Below are 19,893 nucleotides of genomic sequence, written 5' to 3'. Positions count from 1 at the left end.
CCCAGCAAAACTGAATAAAACCCTTTAGGTAAAAAAAAAAAGATATTTAATGAAAAAGAGAAATTCTAAGCATTCCTGATGGAAAAAAACAAAGCTGATTAGAAAATTTGACATTCAAACAGAAGACTCAAGAGAAACATAAAAAGGTAAACGTGAAAGAGTAATCATGAGGGACTCAATGGAGTTAAAGTGTTTACATTTCTATATGGGAAGATGATACATGTAACTCCTAAGAACTTTATCATTATTAGGGCAGTTAGAGGGAGTCTGCATAATAGAGGGAATGGGTGTGAGTCTATTATGTTGGGATGATTTCCATAAAAAAGAATGTAGGGGTGAGAAAGAGGGATGCATTGGGAGAAAGAAAAGGAAGAGTTAGAGTGGGGCAGTTTTTCTCACATAAAGGAGATGCGCAACGAAGAACTTTTATAGTAGAGGAGAAAATGGAGCAGGAGTATGACAGGTAATGTCTGAATCTCACACTCATTGGAAATGATTCAAAGAGGGAAAAATGCATACATACATACATGTGTGTGTATATGTATATATGCCTTAAGATGGGTATAGAAATCTATATAGGAAGAAAAGAGGGGAAGGGGATAAGAGGTATGGGGGGGACATGCTAAGGGAGTAGGTAGATTGGAGGAGGAAGTGGTTGGAAGCAAGATGACTTTTCAGAAGAACGTGATAAAAAGAAAGAGAAGGATAAATAAAGGAAAATGGGATGGTAAGAAATGCAAAGTTAGTGATCATAACTATGAATGTGAATGAGATGACCTAAACCATAGAATGGAGGCAGGTAACCAGAAGTCAAGAATATGTGGTATACAAGAGACACACGTGGTACAGAAAGACACACACAGAATTAAAATGAAGGACTGGACCATAGCATTGTAATTCATCTGAAGTGAAGAAGATAGGGGAGGCAATCATTATCTCAGACAAAGCAAAAGCAAGAACAGACCCAATAGAAAGAAATAATCAGGTATACTGCATTTTGCTGAAGGTACCATAGATAATGAAATAATGTAAAAAAAAATTGTTTTACAGCAAGTTTCTCTCATAAAGGCCTAATTTCTCAAATATGTAGGGAACTGAGTCAAATTTATAAAAATCAGAGCCATTCCCCAAATGATAAATGGTCAAAGGATGTGAAAAAGTCAGCAGAAGAAATCAAAACTATCTATAGTTATACCAAAAAAAAAAAGCTCTAAATCACTACTAATTAGAGAAATGCAAATTTAGAAAATTCTGAGGTATAACCTCACACCTATCAGAAATGATAAATTCTGGAGGAGATGAGGGAACACATTAATGAAATGGTGGTAGAGTAGTGAACTGGGCCAACCATTCTGAAGAATAGTCCAGAACTATGCCCAAAAGGCTATAAAACTGTACATACCCTTTGATCCAGCAATACCACTAATAGGTCTGTATCCCAAAGAGATGTTAAAAAAAAGGGAAAGGACCTATATGTACAAAGATATTTATAGTAGCTCTTTTTATGGTAGCAAAGAATTAGAAATTGAGGACATGCTCACCAATTAGGGAATGACTAACCAAGTAGTGGTACAAGATTGTGATGGAGTACTATTGTGCTACAAGAAATGACAGGGGGTGGTTTGAGGGGGGAAAACATGGCAAGAGCTATATGAATTGATGCAAAGTGAAATGAGAAGAACCAGGAGATCATTGTGCACAGTAATGATAACTGTGAAAGACTTGGCTACACAGTGATCCTAGACAACTTCAAAGGATGAATGATGAAAAAAATGATGCTATCTACCACCAGAGAGAGAACTGATGAACTCAGAGTGCAAAATGAAGTATAATTTTGTCACTTTATTTTTAAATTTTTTTTCAATATGGCTAACATGGAAATTTGTTTTGCATGATTTCACATGTATAATTAGTGTCATATTGTTTGCCTTCTTAGTGAGTGGGAGGCAGGTGAGGAGGGAGAGAATCTGAAACTAAAAATTTAAAAAGAAAAGAATGTTAAAAATAAATAATAAATATTTTTTTTAAAAACCCAAAAAGTAAGGAGTTATTTAGAGGTAAAAATGTATTGATATACTAATGAAGTATAAAGTGTGTATTTTTTGTTATCCCTTTATAAAGTACAAAAATTTTTCTTTGATTAAATTGAAAGAGGAAACGGTATTGGCCAACCAAAGATTAACCACATCCCTAGAAACCTCTAAAATTTTCTTTTTTTTTAAAAAGCAATTGGGTTAAGTAACTTGCTCAAGGTTACACGGCCAGGTGTTTCTGGGTGGATGCTAAGTGTCTGAGCCTGGATTTGATCCCCCAGGTCATCCTGACACTGGGGCCAGAGCTCTTACTCACTGTGCTACCTGGCCAGCCCCCTCTAAAATTTTAAAAAAATTTGTTATGAACTATAAAAGCACTGAAAAGCACAAACCATTCCATTTCCAAAGAAGGTTAAAAAAAAAAGAAAATAGTATATGAAACCCTGACTTTATTACATATAGCTTGGTTTTAAATATACAGATGTGTGTATACACACGTACAATATGTGTGTATATGTGTATATGTACATATATGTAAGGCATGGAATACACACACACACACACACACATATACTGTAAAGCCAAGCACGAGCAGATCTCCAGAGGACTGCTACTATGAATAGCTCTACGGTTCTGATCACATAGTACAGTGAAGGTAAATATTTTTTCAGCAGTAAATTAAAGCTAAACATTCACAGAAACCAAAGTACAGCATTCACAATGATGTAACACAACAACTTATCACTAAAGTGGCCACATAGTTTTAAACAAAAGATATCATTCAGTAAGTCCTTAACTCAATCACCCTTAAGGAGCAATCCTCCTTAAGGGATACAAAGTACAAAGTCTCCCATCTCTGGGTCACCTTAATCTCTCAGTCAGAAAGTCTTCTTTCTTCTTGATTGGAGACTAGCTTCCAATCATCCTTAATTCAATCATCCTTAAGGGGTACAAGGTACAAAGTACAAAGTTCCCCCACCCCTAGGTCATAGTAAATAATGATCTTGTCAGTCAGCACTAAGTACCTAAGGAGAGGACTTTTCATCTTGGCTCAAGGCTGGCTCCCAAATTCCATGGTTCCTCTTTCATGGCCCCAGCTTTTGCCTGAATTCACCCAACCATCACCTGGATTCACAGGCAGGCAGTTCTCAGCTCCTTGTCTACCCGCTTGTCCAGCTCCTTGTTCAGCTCCCATTCCATATTGAAGCTTCCAGTGTCCAGTCCACCTCAAGTCCTTCACAGTTTCTGTTTCTGGGAAGACAAAGCTTAACAGATCCCAAACAAACAATGTGTTTACATTGCCCATCATCAATTCTCTATATGCATGTGAAATCACCCAGACCCACAAACAAAGTCTGAGAAATCAACACAAATCATCAATATAGTCCCGGGACTTCTGAAACCCTCCTCCAGGACTTCTGTAAACAGACAACAAGGAAATCTTCTTTCAGGGCTTCTGAACCAGCAGTAAGGTCCCAGGGCTTCTGTACAAAGTACCACAAACACAAATCAACACAGACAGAAGAGAGTGCCAGTCACCATGAGTGTTTTCCTTCTCAGGTCTGCTCTGTCCCAGCTTATGCTCCTGCATTTATATGATCTTTACCTCCTCCCTGTTCTGCCCATCTCTTACGTCCTTCCTGTTCCTGTCTTTGGCAAGTCCTTCCCACTGTGGGTTTCACAGGTTCTGTTTCTTAACAAAGACTTGATATAATCACAGGCAAGGCTCAAAGACACTTGAACTGAAACAAGGCGCTAAACACTTGTTTACTTGCCATTACACACATAATAAATATAGTAATACCAACACTTTCCTGCTTATCTATATCTCTTTCTCATTCTCCTTCTACTCTCTTCTGCATATTTTAAATGGTTGACATTCAAGAAGGAGAAGAAGAAGAAGAAGAATTGAAACACCAGGGAGCCACTATAACAATTACACAAGACTTAGCAGCTCACTCTATAAAGAAGTGGAAACCTTGGAATATGATATTCCCAACTGCAAAAGAGAAAACTTTACCATCAAGAATAACCTATTCTGCAAAACTAAGTATAATTCTATAGAGATGGGATTGGGAGGGGGGAGAGAGGGAAAAGGACCTTTAATGAAATAGAGAATTTCCAATAATTTCTGAGTAAAAAAACAAACTGATTAGACATTTTGAAATGGAAGCACAAGTTCCAATAAAAACATAGAAAGACACATATTTATCTAATTGGAGGGGAATATATGGGCACGAATTATTTGTATGATAATAAGAGGGTAAGAAACAAATGTCTTATCAAAACTCTAAAATCTAGCACTTATAACCACCCAGTCTCTCATTCAGGGGTGGGGCATGGAATAATCAATCTCAAATGAGGAGAAAGTTCCATACAAATGACCTTTTGTTATGTTTATATGAAGTGATACAAAGTGAATGGAATAGAGCTAAGAGAACAGCTGATACAATAATAACATATAGAGAAAAATACCTTTGAAAGACTTTAAAACTCCAATCAATGTAATGATAATTCTTAAGTCCAGAAGATTATAGATGAAACATGCTACCCACCTTTTGCCGATTAGGTGATGGGCTTAAAATGGAGAATAAGACATATTTTTTATCTTGGGCAATGTAAGAAGCAGTTTTGTTGAACTACAGAGATTTATTATGAGTGTTTATTTTTTCATTGTTTAGTGAGGGCAAGAAGTGGTAGGAAGACATAATAGATGCACATTGAAATTAATTAATTAGAAAATAATTGTAAAGAAGGTTCTTTCCCTACCCCAGACTTCATTAAAAACTTCATTAAAAACTGGTAGTCTGGAGGGGCTAAAAGACAGAGACATTGAAATTAAAATGCAAAATAGACATTCTACACTTTAGAAAGAGTCTGAGGTTTGAATACTTCAATTGCATATGAACAGTCTACTAAGACAATGAACTTGCCTCTAGAGCACAGAATGCATTCATAAATTTGTCCCAAGCCACTTATCTGCATAAGATCCTAAGTTTGGGAAAGATCAGTGCCTAAATTGAGACCGATCACTGTAAATCAAGGTAGAGTTCATTTCCAGAGGAAGATACTTTTGAATCTGGAAGGATCATTGAAAAAGAGAGGCTAGTCCCTCCTACCTTTTTTTTTTTGAGGTTATAAACCTCAGAGCTGAGGTTCTAAGGGAATGAAAGAGGAGATGCATTCTACCAATACTAAGTTAAAGGTCATTTTCCTAACAGAAAGAGCATGATTAGTACTCCATTTGATAAGAGTACAGTAACAATCCAGCTAAAGAAAATACAGTACCACCCCTCTAAGTCAGTGGCTAAAAGTACCAAAAAACTGCAGCTGCTCATCAAAGAGCCCAGGGACTCCATCTGACTGATAATCTACTAAAACTTTGCCTTGAGACTAGTCATGACTTGGCCAGTCCTACCTAGCAGGAGCTGACCAGTGGCAGAGTGACTTGCTTGGCTCACCTGGTGCTCCCAGAGCATCCTATCCTGCCCTGCCTAGTCCAACAGTAGCTTCCCAACAGTTGAATAACTTGCCTGACCCAATCTAGCATCTGTCCACTGTCTGGGAGACACAACTGGAGCAGTCCCAAATTACAGTTTACCAACCTGCTGGACCCAACCCAGTCAAGACTGATATGTTCAGTTGATACACAATATCCTATGAAAAACCTATCTAGTAGAACTATCCCCCAGAAAAGATAACCAGGTCCTGTGAGAATTCAGTCCAAGTGAGCAGAGGACTGAATTATTCATCACAGATGCCATGCCTTGTGGTGAATTTCATGAGCACCCTCTTGAGAAAGAAATGACATAAAAGTCCAGCAATTCTGGAATTGTGAATTGTCTTGGCAATATGTAACTCTTTACATCTTTGCCTTACTTTGTACTTTAAATTCATGCCTATTTTTTTCCCCACAGACTTTGGGTTTATTTGTGATTTTGGGGGAGGGGATGCTTTTTCAAGTAGTATTATTGTCATGTCATTTGAGTAAATGACTTTGTTAAAGAACTGAATCTCAATGTCTGATTTTTAAGGGGAAGCACAGAGGTAGGGGCTCATAAGATAGTGTTAAAAGAATAGCAATTTATAAAGTTGCTCTTAAAATCTTGAAAGTGCAGCAGCCTCTGCTCCTAAGATCCAATCTACCAGTGCTAATGTGAGCTGGAGGAGTGAACTAAAATGGGATGTTACTTAAGTATAGTCAAGCAAAACAAATTTGTGTTGATTTAGTCAGGTCTGGAAATGTGTATCTCATTCTGCATCTACAGCCTATCACCTCTCCAGTAAGAGGTGGTTGGTTAGTCTTATTATCAGTGTTCTGGAGTCAAGCTTGGTCATTGCATTGATCAGAGTTCTTAAGTCTTTCAAAGGATTTTCCTTTACAATGTTGTGGTCATTGTATAAATAGTTCTCTTGGCTCTGTTCCCTCACTCTGCATCATTTTATGCAAGTCTACCCAAGTTTCCCAGAATCCATCCTGTTTATTTCTTATGGCACAATCATATTCCACTCCATTCACACATACAATAATTTATTTGGAAATCCCCCAATTTGATGGTACCTCTATTAGTTTTAAATTCTTTGCTACAACAACACAGTGCTTCTATAAGTGTTTTTGTGCATATGGGTCCTTTCCTTCTTTCTTTGAGTTCTTTGGGGGTTATATGCCTAGTAATGATATTTCTGGGCAAAAGAGTGTGTACAATTTGGTGAATTGGGAGGGGGTAGTATATTTCTAAATTGCTTTACCTGAAGATCATTAAAAAGTTAAGCCTTCCAAGCCCTGGAGACAATTGAAGATCCATTGCAGTATAGGGCCAGGAGAAACTTGGTAAAGTATGATCGTTTCAATTTTATCAGAGGGCAGTTAGGAGGGGGGAGGGAAGGTGATTTTTCTCTACACATCCCTCACCAGTCTTGATGCATCAAGATGCAAGGCATCTTGCAGCAGAGCTACTTACACAGTAAAAGATACCATGTTATGGCAAAAAACTGGATATTGAGAAGATGCCCATCATTTGGGGGATGGCTGAATAAGTTGTGGTATATGAATGTAATGGAATACTATCGTGCTATAAGAAATGATGAGCAGATAGACTTCAGAAAAACCTGGAAAGACTTATATGAACTGATGCTAAGTGAGGGGAGCAGAACCAGGAGAATATAGTACACATTTACAGCCACATTGTGCTATGACTAACTTTGATAGACTTGGCTCTTCTCAGCAATGCAAGGTTCTAAGACAACTCTAAAAGACTCATGATGGAAAATACTATTCACATCCAGAGAAAGAATTACGGAGTTTGAATGCAGATCAAAGCATATTATTTACTCTCTCTTTTTTGTTTTGTTTCTTCTTTCTCATGGTTCATTCCATTATTTGTAATTTTTCTTTGCAACATGACTAATATGAAAATGTGTTGAATGTGAATGTATATGTAGAGCCTATATAGGACTGCATGTCATCCTGAGGATGGAGGGAGGGGGCAAGAGGGAAGGAGGGGGAAATTCGGAACTCAAAAGCTTGTGGAACTGAATGTTGTAAACTAAAAATAAATAAATAAAATTTTAAAAGGAAGCATATATAATAAATACTAAAAAAAAAAACATTAAGCAGAAAGCTGAGAAAGACAGAGATAAAGTGAGTAGGAAGCAGGAAGCAGTTTCAAGGAGCATGACCTCTGGCAGCAGAGAAGAAAACAGACTATGGATTCCTTTTATTTTTTTTAGACTATGGATTCTTGAAAGAGACCCTAGCAATCAAGAGTTAAACTTCAGAAAGGAGCAGATCCAGATATCCCAGCTCAGTGGCCTTCCCATGGTTCCTCCCAGTGGGGGAGCACCATTAGAACACCATGGGAAGAGACAGTCAACGAGTATTGACTAAGCATTTACTGTGTGTCAGGAACCATGTTAAGCACTGGAGATATTTTAAAAAGGTCAAAAACATGGTCCCTGCCCTCAAGGAACTCACATCCTAATGGAAGATATGACAAGCAAATAATTATGTATATACAAGATAGATAGAAAGAAAAACAGATAGTATAAATGAAAGGTAATCTCAGAAGGAAGGTATCAGCAGTAGAGGGGACTAAAGAAAGTCCTCTCAGAAAGTGGAATTTGAGTTGAGAAGTGATGAGAGCTAGGGAATCCAGGAGGTTGGGGGTATGGAGGAAGAGGATTCCAGGACAAGGGAACAACCAGTGAAAAATCATGGAGCTGGAAGATAGAATGTTATACACTAGAAATAGCAAGAGGACTAGTGTCCCTGTATTATAGAGTACATGGAAATGAGTAAGATGTAAGAAAGGCATAAAGGTAGGAAAGGTCCATGCTATGGAGGTCTTTAAAAGCAAGAAAGAGGATTTTATATTTGATTCTGGAGATAATATGGAGCCACTAGATTTTGGAGCAGTGAAGCAACTACTTGGAGTAAGAGGGTGACATGGTAAGACTTGCATGGGTGTCCTGAAATATCAGAGGAATGAAGTATCCTCACCACATGTTCTCTATGGACTCTAAGTCTGTGCCCACTCTTCCCATGGATGCTATGTATATTTGTGGGAGAGCTCCCAAGGTTTATGGGTGGGGGATGTTTTATAGCCACTGTCATTAATATACCTATGCTTTGGGAAGTGATATTTTTTCCCCATTGGAGTATTCTACAGACCACTTGGAAAGAAAAAGGAATTAGGTGAAGAATTTGGGAAACAGATCACAGGGGTATGATATAATAGTGATGGGGGGGGGCGGGAATTCAATTATCCAAACATCTGCTGGAATTCTCTATGCCAAAAGCAGAGGAACTAATGATTTCTTGATTTGCATTAGTGATGATTTCATCCTTTAAAAGCTGCTGGAACTAAGAAGGGGAAATTATATTCTAGCGTTGGTTCTCACTAACAAGGTTAGTGGTTGGGGTGGAAATGATATTTACATGTAAGTGACCACTCCATCCTTGAGTTCAGAGGGAAGAGAGGTAGAATCCCATGGATCAAGTGCTCCAGGAGAAAGTTAACCCGGGAGAGATGGGAGAAGCTCAAGAGTGAAATTATGAAGACAAAAAAGGAAACGATCTCAGTGAAAAAGAAAAAAATGGGACAGATGTGAATGCATAAGGAATTCACCTACTAAGGTAGATTTTTAAAAGAAATAAACAGAAGATAGAAGCAAAACCAGTTTACAGAGGATAAACATAAGAATATGTCCCTTAAAAATGTGCCTCACTATGACTACTTTAAGTTTGTTTACATTTTCCTCAGTCTTGGACTTTCACTATATTTGTGGGAGTGTTGAGTGTCCTGGTATTGGGGGAAATGTTTTGTAACATCTGTTTTTGCTATGCCATGTGAGTATAACCTTTGCTGAAGAATTGAGTCTCCTATATGAGTAAGAAAAAGCACACTGTTCCCAACTGAAAAATGGTCAAAGGATATAAACAGGCAGTTTTCAGAGGAAGAATTAAAGCTATTTATACTCCTATGAAAAAATGCTCTAAATCACTATTGGTTTTTTGTTTTTGTTTTTTTGCTTTTTGGAGGGCAGCTGGGGAAAATCACTATTGTTTAGAGAAATGCAAATGAAAACAACTCTTAGGTACTACATCATACCTATCAGATTGGGCTAACATGACAAAATAGGAAAGTTATAAATGCTGAAGAAGATGTGGGAAAATTGGAATATGAATGCATTGTTGGTGTAGTTGTGAACTGATCCAACCAATCTGGAGAGCAATTTGAAACTATACCCAAAAGGCTAAAAAAAGTGCATACTCTTTGACCCAGCAATACTACTTCTAGGGTTGTATCCCAAAGAGATCATAGAAATAGGAAAAGGACCTACATGTACAAAAATATTTATAGCAGTTCTTTTTGTGGTGGCCAAGATCTGGAAATTGAGGGGATGCCCATAAATTGGGAAATGACTGAACAAGCTGTGGCATACGAATGTAATGGGATACTATTGCGCTATAAGAAATGGTGAGCAGGCAGGCTTCAGAAAAACCTGGAAAGACTTATATGAATGGATGCTGAGTGAAATGAGTAGAAACAAAAGAACATTGTACACAGTAACAGTCACATTGTGTGATGACTAACTGATAACTCTTCTCAGCAATGCAAAGATCTAAGACAACTCCAAAAGATTCATGATGGAAAATGTTATCCACATTCAGAGAAGGAACTATGGAGTCTGAACACAGATCAAAGCGTACTATTTACTTTCTCTCTCTCTTTTTTTTTTGGTTTGGTTATGTTTTTCTTTCTTGGGGCTTCTCCCATGCATTCTAATTCTTCTTTACAACGTGACTAATATGAAAATATGTTTAATAAGAATGTATATACAGGGCCTTTATCAGGTTGCATGTCATCTTGGGGAGGGAGGAGGGAGAGGAAGAAAATTTAAAACTTAAAAGTTTGTGGAAATGAATGTTGAAAACTAAAATTAATTTTTTAAAAAAGCACACTGGTTGGGGTTCTGTCACATGGCTGCTCTGGGGATCCTAGCAGTAATAAGAACCAACTCTCTGAGTACTCAACTTGCCAATGGTGATATGAGTTGGGCTAGGGAGCCCTAAAGCATGGTTACACAAAGATGACAAAAAAGAGGTAATACCTAAGATAAAGAAAGAAATGGTAACAAAGGGGTGGCTAGGTGGCCGCAGTGAGTAGAGCACCGGCCCTGGAGGCAGGAGGACGTGGGTTTGGATCTGGCCTCAGACACTTCTCACACACACACACACACACACACACACACACACACACACACACAAAACTAGCTGTGTGACCTTGGGCAAGTCACTTAACCCCAATTGCCCTCCTCTTCCCCCTCCAAAAAAGCAAAAAAAAAAAATTAGAAAAAAAGAAAAGAAATGTTAAGAAAGCACCTCAATCTCATTGATGAATTCAAGTCACCTAATCCAAATGAATTACACCCTTGAGTCTTGAGCCACTATCAGTGATATTTGGAGGGTCGTGGATAACATGAAATTGGAAAAAGGAAAACATTCTTATTTTCTTTTTTTTTTTTTTAAACAATCGGGGTTAAGTAACTTGCTCAAGGTTACACGGCCAGTTATTTCTGGGTGTGGTGCTGAGTATCTGAGCCCATATTTGATCCAGGTCATCCCGACACTGGAGCCAGTGCTCTTACTCGCTGAGCCACCTGGCCGCCCCTAAGCAATTGGGGTTAAGTAACTTGCTCAAGGTTACACGGCCAGGTGTTTCTGGGTGGGTGCTAAGTGTCTGAGCCTGGGATTTGATCTCCAGGTCTTCTCAACACTGTAGCCGGTGCTCTTACTTGCTGTGCTACCTGGCCACCCCAACATTCTTATTTTCAAATAATGGAAAAGAAGGGTCTGAACATGCCTTTGGTTTCTGGGAAACATCTCAAAAGCATATAGAGATGACAGGTGAACATTTAGAAAGGGAAGAAGTCATTACTAAGAGTCAGCTGGCTTCATCAAGAAGTCATCAGGTCAAACTAACCTTATTTCACTTTTTGAAATTAGTATTGCTAAACCAGTAGATGAGTGGTATACTATAGATAAGAGTGTAACTAGATTTTAGCAAGTATCTCATACTCTTGTTGAGAAGATACAGAGATATGGACTGGATGACAATTCCAGGACTGGTTGGATAGTTGGATTCCAAGAGTAGTTAATAGTTTTATGTCCTCATGACAGGAGGCCTCTGTTGGAGTAACCCAGTGATCTGTTTCTGGTCTGTGTTATTAAAGATTTTTATCAATGTCTTAGATAAAAGTATAGATGGTATTCTCACTAAATTTTCTGATGAAACACAGCTGGAAGGAATAGATGATACACTTGGGCATAAAAATCAACTTCATAGTTGTAGGGTGAGGGAGGCATGGCAGCAATTGTTCTGAAAAGGATGCGTTTACTCAATAAGAGTCAGCAGTGCAATGTAGTAGACAGAAAAGCCAATGTAATTTTGAACTTCATTAAGGGAAGCATAGCTTCAAGAAATAGAGAGGTAATAGCTCCAATGTACTTTGATCTCATCAGATCTCACCTGGAATGTTGTGTTCAGTTCTGAATATCATAGCTTAAGGAGGAATTATCAATATAAACTAGAGAGTGTCTAGAGGAGGGTAACCAGAGTGACCTGGTGGATGAAAAGCCTTGAGTTCATAACATGTGAGGATCAGTTGAAGGAGCTGGGCATATTTCCTCTAGGAAAAAGAAGACTCAGGAAGGATATGATATCTTTCTTCAAGTATTTGAAGAGCTGTCTTGTGATTAGGGATTAGGCTTGTTCTATTTGCCCTCAGAAGATAGAACCAGGAAGAATGGGTGAAAGTGAAAAACAGGCAAATTTAGGCTTAATGTCAGGAAAAACTTCTTAAGAATTTGAGCTGTTCAAAAATGGAATAGGTTGCCTCAAAGAAGGAGTAGGTTGTTCCTCCTTGGAGGTCTTCAAATAAAGGCTTGATGAATGCTTACCAGGTATGTGACATCTATTCCAAATTATTGCTTTCATGAATGGATTGGATTTATTGCTACTGAGGTCCCTTCTAATTCTCAGTTTCTGTGAGCTGATTGTTCCTACTGGCTGATTGTTAAAAGTAAACTCACCAGTAGGTGCTTGTGGGCTTTTGTTTTAGGAGAATGAACCCACAGAATACCTTTAAAGATAGAGGAGTAGTCAGGCCCCCAATGATCTAAACTGCAGACTGTGAATTTGAATACTCATTGTGGAGAGTAGCCCTAGAGAGAGTGCTACACATTACTCCAAAGAATGACTCTCTGACTGTAAGTATCAAGGCATAAAACAGGGATATTTATGCTCACCAAAGGTGTTTGCTGCCATTATGGTGGGAGTCCAGATCAGAATCCAAGTTATTTCCTATAGATGATGAGGTCCTTCAGATGCTCTTTTTTGGTGGATGACTGATAATATCAAGTCCTGAAATACTGTGGAGCCTCCTGAAAAAGTTTGGTTCAACTATCCACATAGGAAATACCAAGATGATGAAGAATGTGTATTGGCCAAATAATGATGTAATTAGATGGACAATTTAGAATATGTCCATTGGTATGTATTACATATATGGGATAGACAATAAAATGGACGAGTTGGCCTGGAATTTAAGAGGAAATTCCAAAGCTCCTTTTATTACCATGTTTCTCTTACAAACAAAAGACCGCTTTTTTTTTTTTAAAGCGATCAGGGTTAAGTAATTTGCTCAAGGTTACATGGCCTGTTATTTCTGGGTGTGGTGCTAAGTATCTGAGCCTGGATTCGATCCCCAGGTCATCCCGACACTGGAGCCGGTACTCTTACTCGATGTGCTACCTGGCTGCCCCAAAAGACCATTTTTTAATATGCCAGTTTTCTACTAATGGATTCTTGTCCTTGTTTGATTGTGAGATATCCAACACAATAGTCTCTAATAGAAAATGAATATCACACAGAGAGAACAAGATGGTTGTAAACTAAAAGATATACTCAATGAGGAACCTTAAAGAAAATTATGAAGAAAAGGTGTCATCAGAAAAACATATCATAGGAAGAGAAGTGGGCTGGTCATTTGATGAGGGTGAGAAATGACAGGTGAACAGCCAGAGTTGTTCACTAGCTTCACTGGTATCCTTGATAAAGAGAAGAAATTGAGGAAGGTCTCCATCTATATTGGGCAGATTCACTGTGGCAAATTTAGGGGAGGACATGGTGAAGAGTTGTGCAGAATGGGCAGGGACTAGATTCATCATTGGAGCAAACATACAAATTGGTGAGATTGCAGATCCCTTTAATAGTTAAAATAATATATTTAGAGCTAGAAGGTCATTGAATCCAACCCTCTCATTTTTTACATTGGGAAACTGAGGCACAGAGAGGTTATGTGGCTTTTACAAAGCTAGTAAATGTCTGAGGTGGTACTTAAACCCAGGTCTTTCTGACTCAAAGTCCATTACACCACAATGCCTCTCAAATCTCATCACACCCCACCACAGCCCATAGGGATTTGAGAGGAAGAATTTGAGTATGTGCGCACCGTGCTAGGTACTTGGGATGCTTCCCAATACTAATGCTTTGCAAGCATAGACTTAGAATAACTCTAGACCAGATGGCCCATTATGTGTTGGGACTGCAAATTCCAGGGTTCCTGAACAAGGGCATCACTACTTATCTGGCCTGATAATTCCTTGGCATGCCCCCTTCTCAAATTCCAGTGAAAAGCAGTTGATAGGTGTAATGGGAATGTAAATTTTAAAGATCTTACCTGACCCTAGGCTAAAGTGCACCTGGAGCCTGGGGTGGGAGGCTTGTTTTTCAGTAGATACTTTTTGATTGGCCAGTGGGTCAATAAGGTTGTTACATTCTCTGAGCCAGGAGAAGGCTATATAAACCCTGATGTGTAGCTTTGTTTTGGGGCTCACTTTGAGAAGTGTTCTGTGATTTGATCAGATGAGACTCTGGGAAGCCGTTGTCCAGAGCCCCCGGGCTTTGAAAAACCCAGATGTTGAAAACCAGATGTTGATTTGGTATGGATATAATGGTTGGACAGTTTGGAAATCGGTCTACTTGATCTGTTTCTCTGACTTGATAATTCTGTCTATGTATTCTGAAGTTCGGGGTGCTGACCTTTTTCCCCTGAACTAGGTAAACGATACATGTTTTTCTGATTAAAGTAAGCTTGTTAACCCATTTTGAGTTGTTTTCCTTTATCAAAGCAGATCCAAGAACCTGTGTGAGCAGCCACCCTAGGGACGTCGGGTTGCTTGCTGCTACAATAGGGAATCCAGAAACTTTATGGACTTGGGTTACTGTGCAGAAATATTTAAGAGGCCTTGCTGCCAAAGTAATCTGGGAAACTCCATACACCATTTCTATTGTTCCTCCCTCCAGTTCAAGTCCATATTCTATCCTAAAGAGTCCCTCCTGGTTAATAGAGTGGGCATAGCTGTTCCCATCCATACTCCAGGCCCTTTTCCCCCATGTCTCCCAATTCCCCTCTTGGCTTTGCCCACTGTGTCCACCCCCCCCCCCCCCACACACACACACATTCTGCACAGGAGTTGGAAGAACACTGTGAGAACTGAAGTGAAAGGCAATGGGGGACCCAAGGGACACTCAGTTCTGAGCATGATTCCTTTACCCTCTTTAATAATTCATGCCTGAGAAGGTTGGCCAGTACCATGCCCTCATTCTGAGCTGGAGACGTTGCAACCAAGTTCCTTATGGAGATACGGAGGAGGCTAGAATAGAGAGGGTGGAAGGCACCTGGCCTTTCTGGGCTCCCCAACCCAGCCTCACAATTTTTTACAGACCTCATGGTGATATGGAGTTAATGCTGCAGCAGCAGGGATTGAGGGATAGATTGCAAGACAGCAAGCTCCACAGTGCAGGGGAAGGAGGGAACAGATAAGGAATCAAAAGAGAAATGCTCTTCACCCTCATAAATACACATTTATCTGAGGGCACCAGAACTTCTCCCCACAGCATCTCTGTATCTTCTCCAAACTGCCCTGCCTCCCATTAGCAGAACCATAACCCCCCTAAACAAAATCTGGTTGTCTTATCTCCCAGATCCAGTCTTTCCCTTTAAGAAGTCCCTGGACGTCCCAGCTGTTCCCTTCCCTGAGAAAGGCCTTTCACTAAGGGATTACCACCCTTCAGACCCCCAATCCACTGACTTTTTTTCTGTGAGGCAAGGAAGAGTTCCTTGTCTGGATCCTTGGTTTCAGTCTTATCTGCTCTCCCCTCATCAATTTCACTTTGGATAATAATAAAAATAATAGTTAAGATTCATGTAGCTTTTTAAAGTTTGCAAAATACTTTACAGATATCTCATTTTATCCTTATAACAAACTTGTGAAGTAGATGCTCTTATGCCCATTTTGCAGATGAGGAAATGGAGGCAAATTGAAGTTATGTGACTTGTCAAGGTCACATAGCTATTAAGAGTTTAAATCACGTCTTCCCTACTCCAGGTCACCACCTCATACCACCTGGGGACTTTGAATTTAACCCCCTCTCTGTCAGTGCTGAGTTTCAGGGTATCTGGGAGTACCAAGGGGCCTCCAAGGACTACTTCGAACTAAGTAAATTTTTATAGCTGAGAGGGCAGATGCCAAGCTAAGTTTTCCAGTCCTCTTAAGAGGACCCAGCAAGCCCTATAAAGGCCACACCCAGTCTTGTTACTAGCACTTTGGCCATAGTGAATCACTGTTCTTTCCCTGGCCTTTTTCTTCACTCCAAATTATAGACTCTCCCAATTGGTAGAATAGATAGCACATCTTCTCAACCCTGAGCACAAAACAGAAACAGAGGCCAAATGATATTTAGGTGATGAGTGAGGATACTTGGGAGAAGAATCCAGGTATCCTGTCTGTATCAATACCTGAATCCTCTCTCCTCTGACACTAGGAGTGCCCCCCCAAACTTCACAATAATTACTGGGCAGACTAGAAGCCACAAAACCAGCAGAGTGGGCCGTTAAGCCACAGCCCTAGTCCCCCAGAGAGAAATTGATGGGGGATGGAAGAGCTCACCAGATGCTGGGTCCATAAGCAAGAACCTCTCCAGACATATTTATAGCAAGTGCTGTGTCAGGGGATGGAGCCTGAAACTGCCTGGAAGCATTGAATAACATCATGGGCCCAGAGGAGGGAAGATAAATTCACAACAGGAAGAACTGTGGTTAGATTTCAGAAGAACTTCCCCAGTCTGATATACTGTATTGTAGTTGGTCATGGAGAATGCTTGTGGAAACTCCCTCCCCAAAGACCTTTCAGAACAGAAGGAAAAAAGCTTTGTTTTAGCTTGGGCTAAGTGATGGGCTGTTTCTTCACAGAAACAGAGGGATGGACAATTTGAACTCTGTTCTCTGCCCTAAGCTGCCCTTTTGGTACTGATTGCAAATTCCCCCAGGGATTTGATTTGGGACAGACCAAAGGAAGTGGAGGAGAGGCTGAATTGATTCTTCCAGACACTGAGGAGACTAGCTGCTGAGAAGATGGGGGGTGGGGTGGGGTAGAGGGAAGAGCTTATTGGTTCCAGTAAGAACAGGGACGTGTTGATAGTCCTTTTTAACACCCCTAATCCCCAGTTTCTAGTGTACCCCCAAGAGGAGTTCCAGCATACTCCCAAGATCTGTGAGGTCAGTAAGGAGACCAGGGTGGGAGGATGTCTGGAGGAAGAAAAGATTCCAAATGGGAAGAAAGGGATCTGGATCTAGGACAGGAGGGGCAGTAGTGGTGGTGGTGGTGGTTGTGAGGGAACTACTAATACTGCTAGTAATCTTTTTTGGAGACCCTTGGGGTGGGGAAGTTCAAGGCCAGGCACCTGGGTTGAATCAGGGCCTGAATTTTCCATCTACCCACCCTTTGTGACAAAAAGATCGTATCTTTAACCAGACATCTAGGGTAGGTATAGGGGGAAGGAACAGTGGAGGGGATAGAATTCTTTAGCTACTCACCCCAATTTTACCCCCCCCCTTCAGGCTCAGAAAGAAACAATTGATGTTTCTATTTAAAAGCAAGGGGGTGGGGAGAAGTGGAAATGGCATTTCTCTCGACTGTAGACTGTGGGAGAGAGGGAGAGGAATGAGAGAGAAAAGCAAGTTGGGGGGGAATGCTCTAACCAGGCCAGCCCCCACCCCAAAGCTCCTCCCTGGGTAACTCAAGATGCCCCCAAGGCCCAAAGGAGTCACTCCATTAGCTGTGGTCAGCAGGTGGTGGTGGTGGTGGGGGTGACTCTCTCCTCCAGCTCACATTGCCAAATGGCTGGCACTATCCCTGCTTCACTCCAAACATATACAAAGTAAAAACCCTGGGGAAATACACACACACACACACACACACACAAAACCTCTTTATTTCCTCTGAATAGTTGAAGCTGAATAATTGGGGGGATGTGGAGGGAGGAACACATTCAGTGCCTTTAATTGGGGGGGTAGGATGGGACATGAGATTAAACACACACAGCCCATTTTGCTCTTTCGGATCTCAGAGTATACAGATTTTTTCGCTTGCGGGGGGAGGGCAGGTTGAGGATAGGGGACTGGCATGGAAGGAGGTCAGGCAAGGGGATAAATGGAGAGAAGAATCTAATACTCCCAATGACATTCTTCTCCCAAACTAGCTAGCACTGGAATGAAAGGGAGGGCTGGAGTGTTGGAGTTGGGTGGAGGAAGCCTTGACTTCTTAGGCAGGTGATCCTGAGCTCAGTGGTAGGGAGAGGAAAGTTCTCAGATCCCCAGTTTGGGAAACGATCTAGGGGAGTAATGGGATTGGGATGGAAAAGGGTAAGAAGCATGTTGACTTGGGGTAGGGGAAAAATCTTGGTTTCAGGGTGAAACCAAGGTCCTAGTTCATATTGTCTGCTTATTCTATACCTGGGGGAAGTAGGGCTCCCTCTGCAGGGCCTCGGAAGGGAGGGGGGACGGACTTCTAGGGTGGGGGGAGATGGGGAAAAAGAAGACGGACTGGATAAGCTCTTGGCGGGGAAGGGGCATAAAGATAACTAGGCTTAGGTTTCAGAAGCAACACTACCACCACCACCCTGCCCCCATCCCTTCCCTCTCCCCCCTCCCCCCGTCAGGACTTGGGCTTGTCCTGTTTGACGTGCCAGCCGAAAGGGGGTGGGGGGGGTGCTGACCCGGGGAACAGTCCCCGTTGCTCTGGCCACTCTTGTCTTCTAGCCTGGCAGCAGCGTCCAGGGATTCGGTCTGGCTCTGCCTAGGAACGCAGAGAGCGGGCGTGCTCCGAGGGGGCGGCGGTGCCAGCGGGATGGAGGTAAATCCAAGTGGTCTAGGAGTCTAGGGGCAGGGTGGGGAGGAGGAAAGAAGAGGGAAACCAAAGGGTCTGGGATGGAGGGGAGGAGCCAAAGCGGGGGTCGTGGCGGGAAGTGACAGAACCAGAGTGAGGAGGAAGGATTGGGTTCCACGGAAGGCGACCGGCAAGGGCTAGTTATCGGGGTCTTATCGCCAATGGCTTAAGGTCCTCCTCTAGAGCCCAAGATAGCGCCTCCTGCTGACTTAGATGCACCCAGCATCCGGAGTTCCCCACCCACTCTGGGCTGTGGGATCCCAAAATGCCTGTAAAGATTAACTGCCCCTCCGAGCTTCCCCCGCCTCACTCCACCCCGCCCAGTATCACAGGGACCTCAGGTCTGGAGCAGCTGAGGGTGGACTAAGCTCAGTACCCAGTGCAACTGGTTTGGAAGAAGGATTGGACGACGATCTTGAAACCCTGGGACAGGGAGAGGTAGGGAGAAGGGAGAGAGGCGTCAAAGGGTATCTAAAGTGGGAGCGCACACGTGAAGGCCAGCTAGTATCACCAGACTGATATAGGAGCTTGGGGGGGTCGGGGGTGGGGAGGGGAGAGAGGAGACAGACATGAAGGCGCAGGAAATTGGGGAGCCAGAATGGGATTTCAGTTGGTTTAAGCATTAAGAAAACGGCATGCGAACTGTTCATAAGTGACATGCAAATTGAGTAGTTTATTTTCAGTCCTTAGCTGTGCTATGTAGCTATGCTGCAGCCTTGACTGTTCCTTTTTGGAAGCAAAGGGTTGAGCTAGTTTGCAGAAGTACCAGAAGCAGGTGACTAGGGATGACTCTCTCACTACTGGGCTCAAGGAGTTGTGCGTGCATCCAGCTACTTCTTGTACTCCTAATTTTCTCACCCTTGATCCTCTCCCTTTGATTCCGCCCTCCTCCCCCCCCCCCCCCCGCCCAGGTTAAGTAATGCCCAAAGTAATATAATAGGAGATGCCAGGGAAGTCAATTTTCAGGAACTGGGTTGGGGTGGGGTGTCAGAGAGTGAAGGGGGCAGTTCATTTGAACATTATAATTGAATAGAATGAGAATGACATCTTCCCCTCCCCCCACCCCCC

The 19,893-nt window shown here is 41.5% G+C and overlaps 1 protein-coding gene and 1 long non-coding RNA gene across 5 annotated transcripts in view; both read right to left on the bottom strand.

The window, feature by feature from the left end:
- KANSL2 (KAT8 regulatory NSL complex subunit 2) overlaps window positions 1–19,893 on the bottom strand; it is a 295,431-nt gene that overhangs the window by 201,363 nt on the left and 74,175 nt on the right. The gene's annotated exons all lie outside the window — the stretch shown is intronic.
- The window catches only part of LOC138164694 (uncharacterized), a 23,967-nt gene continuing 5,901 nt past the window's right edge, over window positions 1,828–19,893 (bottom strand). Inside the window, exon 2 of the long non-coding RNA XR_011169153.1 lies at window positions 1,828–3,517. This is a non-coding gene — a long non-coding RNA (uncharacterized lncRNA). The remainder of the gene's footprint in view (window positions 3,518–19,893) is intronic.

The sequence above is a fragment of the Petaurus breviceps genome, unplaced genomic scaffold (assembly GCF_028583685.1).
Source record: "Petaurus breviceps papuanus isolate PSGF00001 unplaced genomic scaffold, PetGlider_PUasm1.0 191, whole genome shotgun sequence".
Taxonomy (NCBI): domain Eukaryota; kingdom Metazoa; phylum Chordata; class Mammalia; order Diprotodontia; family Petauridae; genus Petaurus; species Petaurus breviceps.
This window is presented reverse-complemented; position numbering and strand designations above follow the sequence as displayed.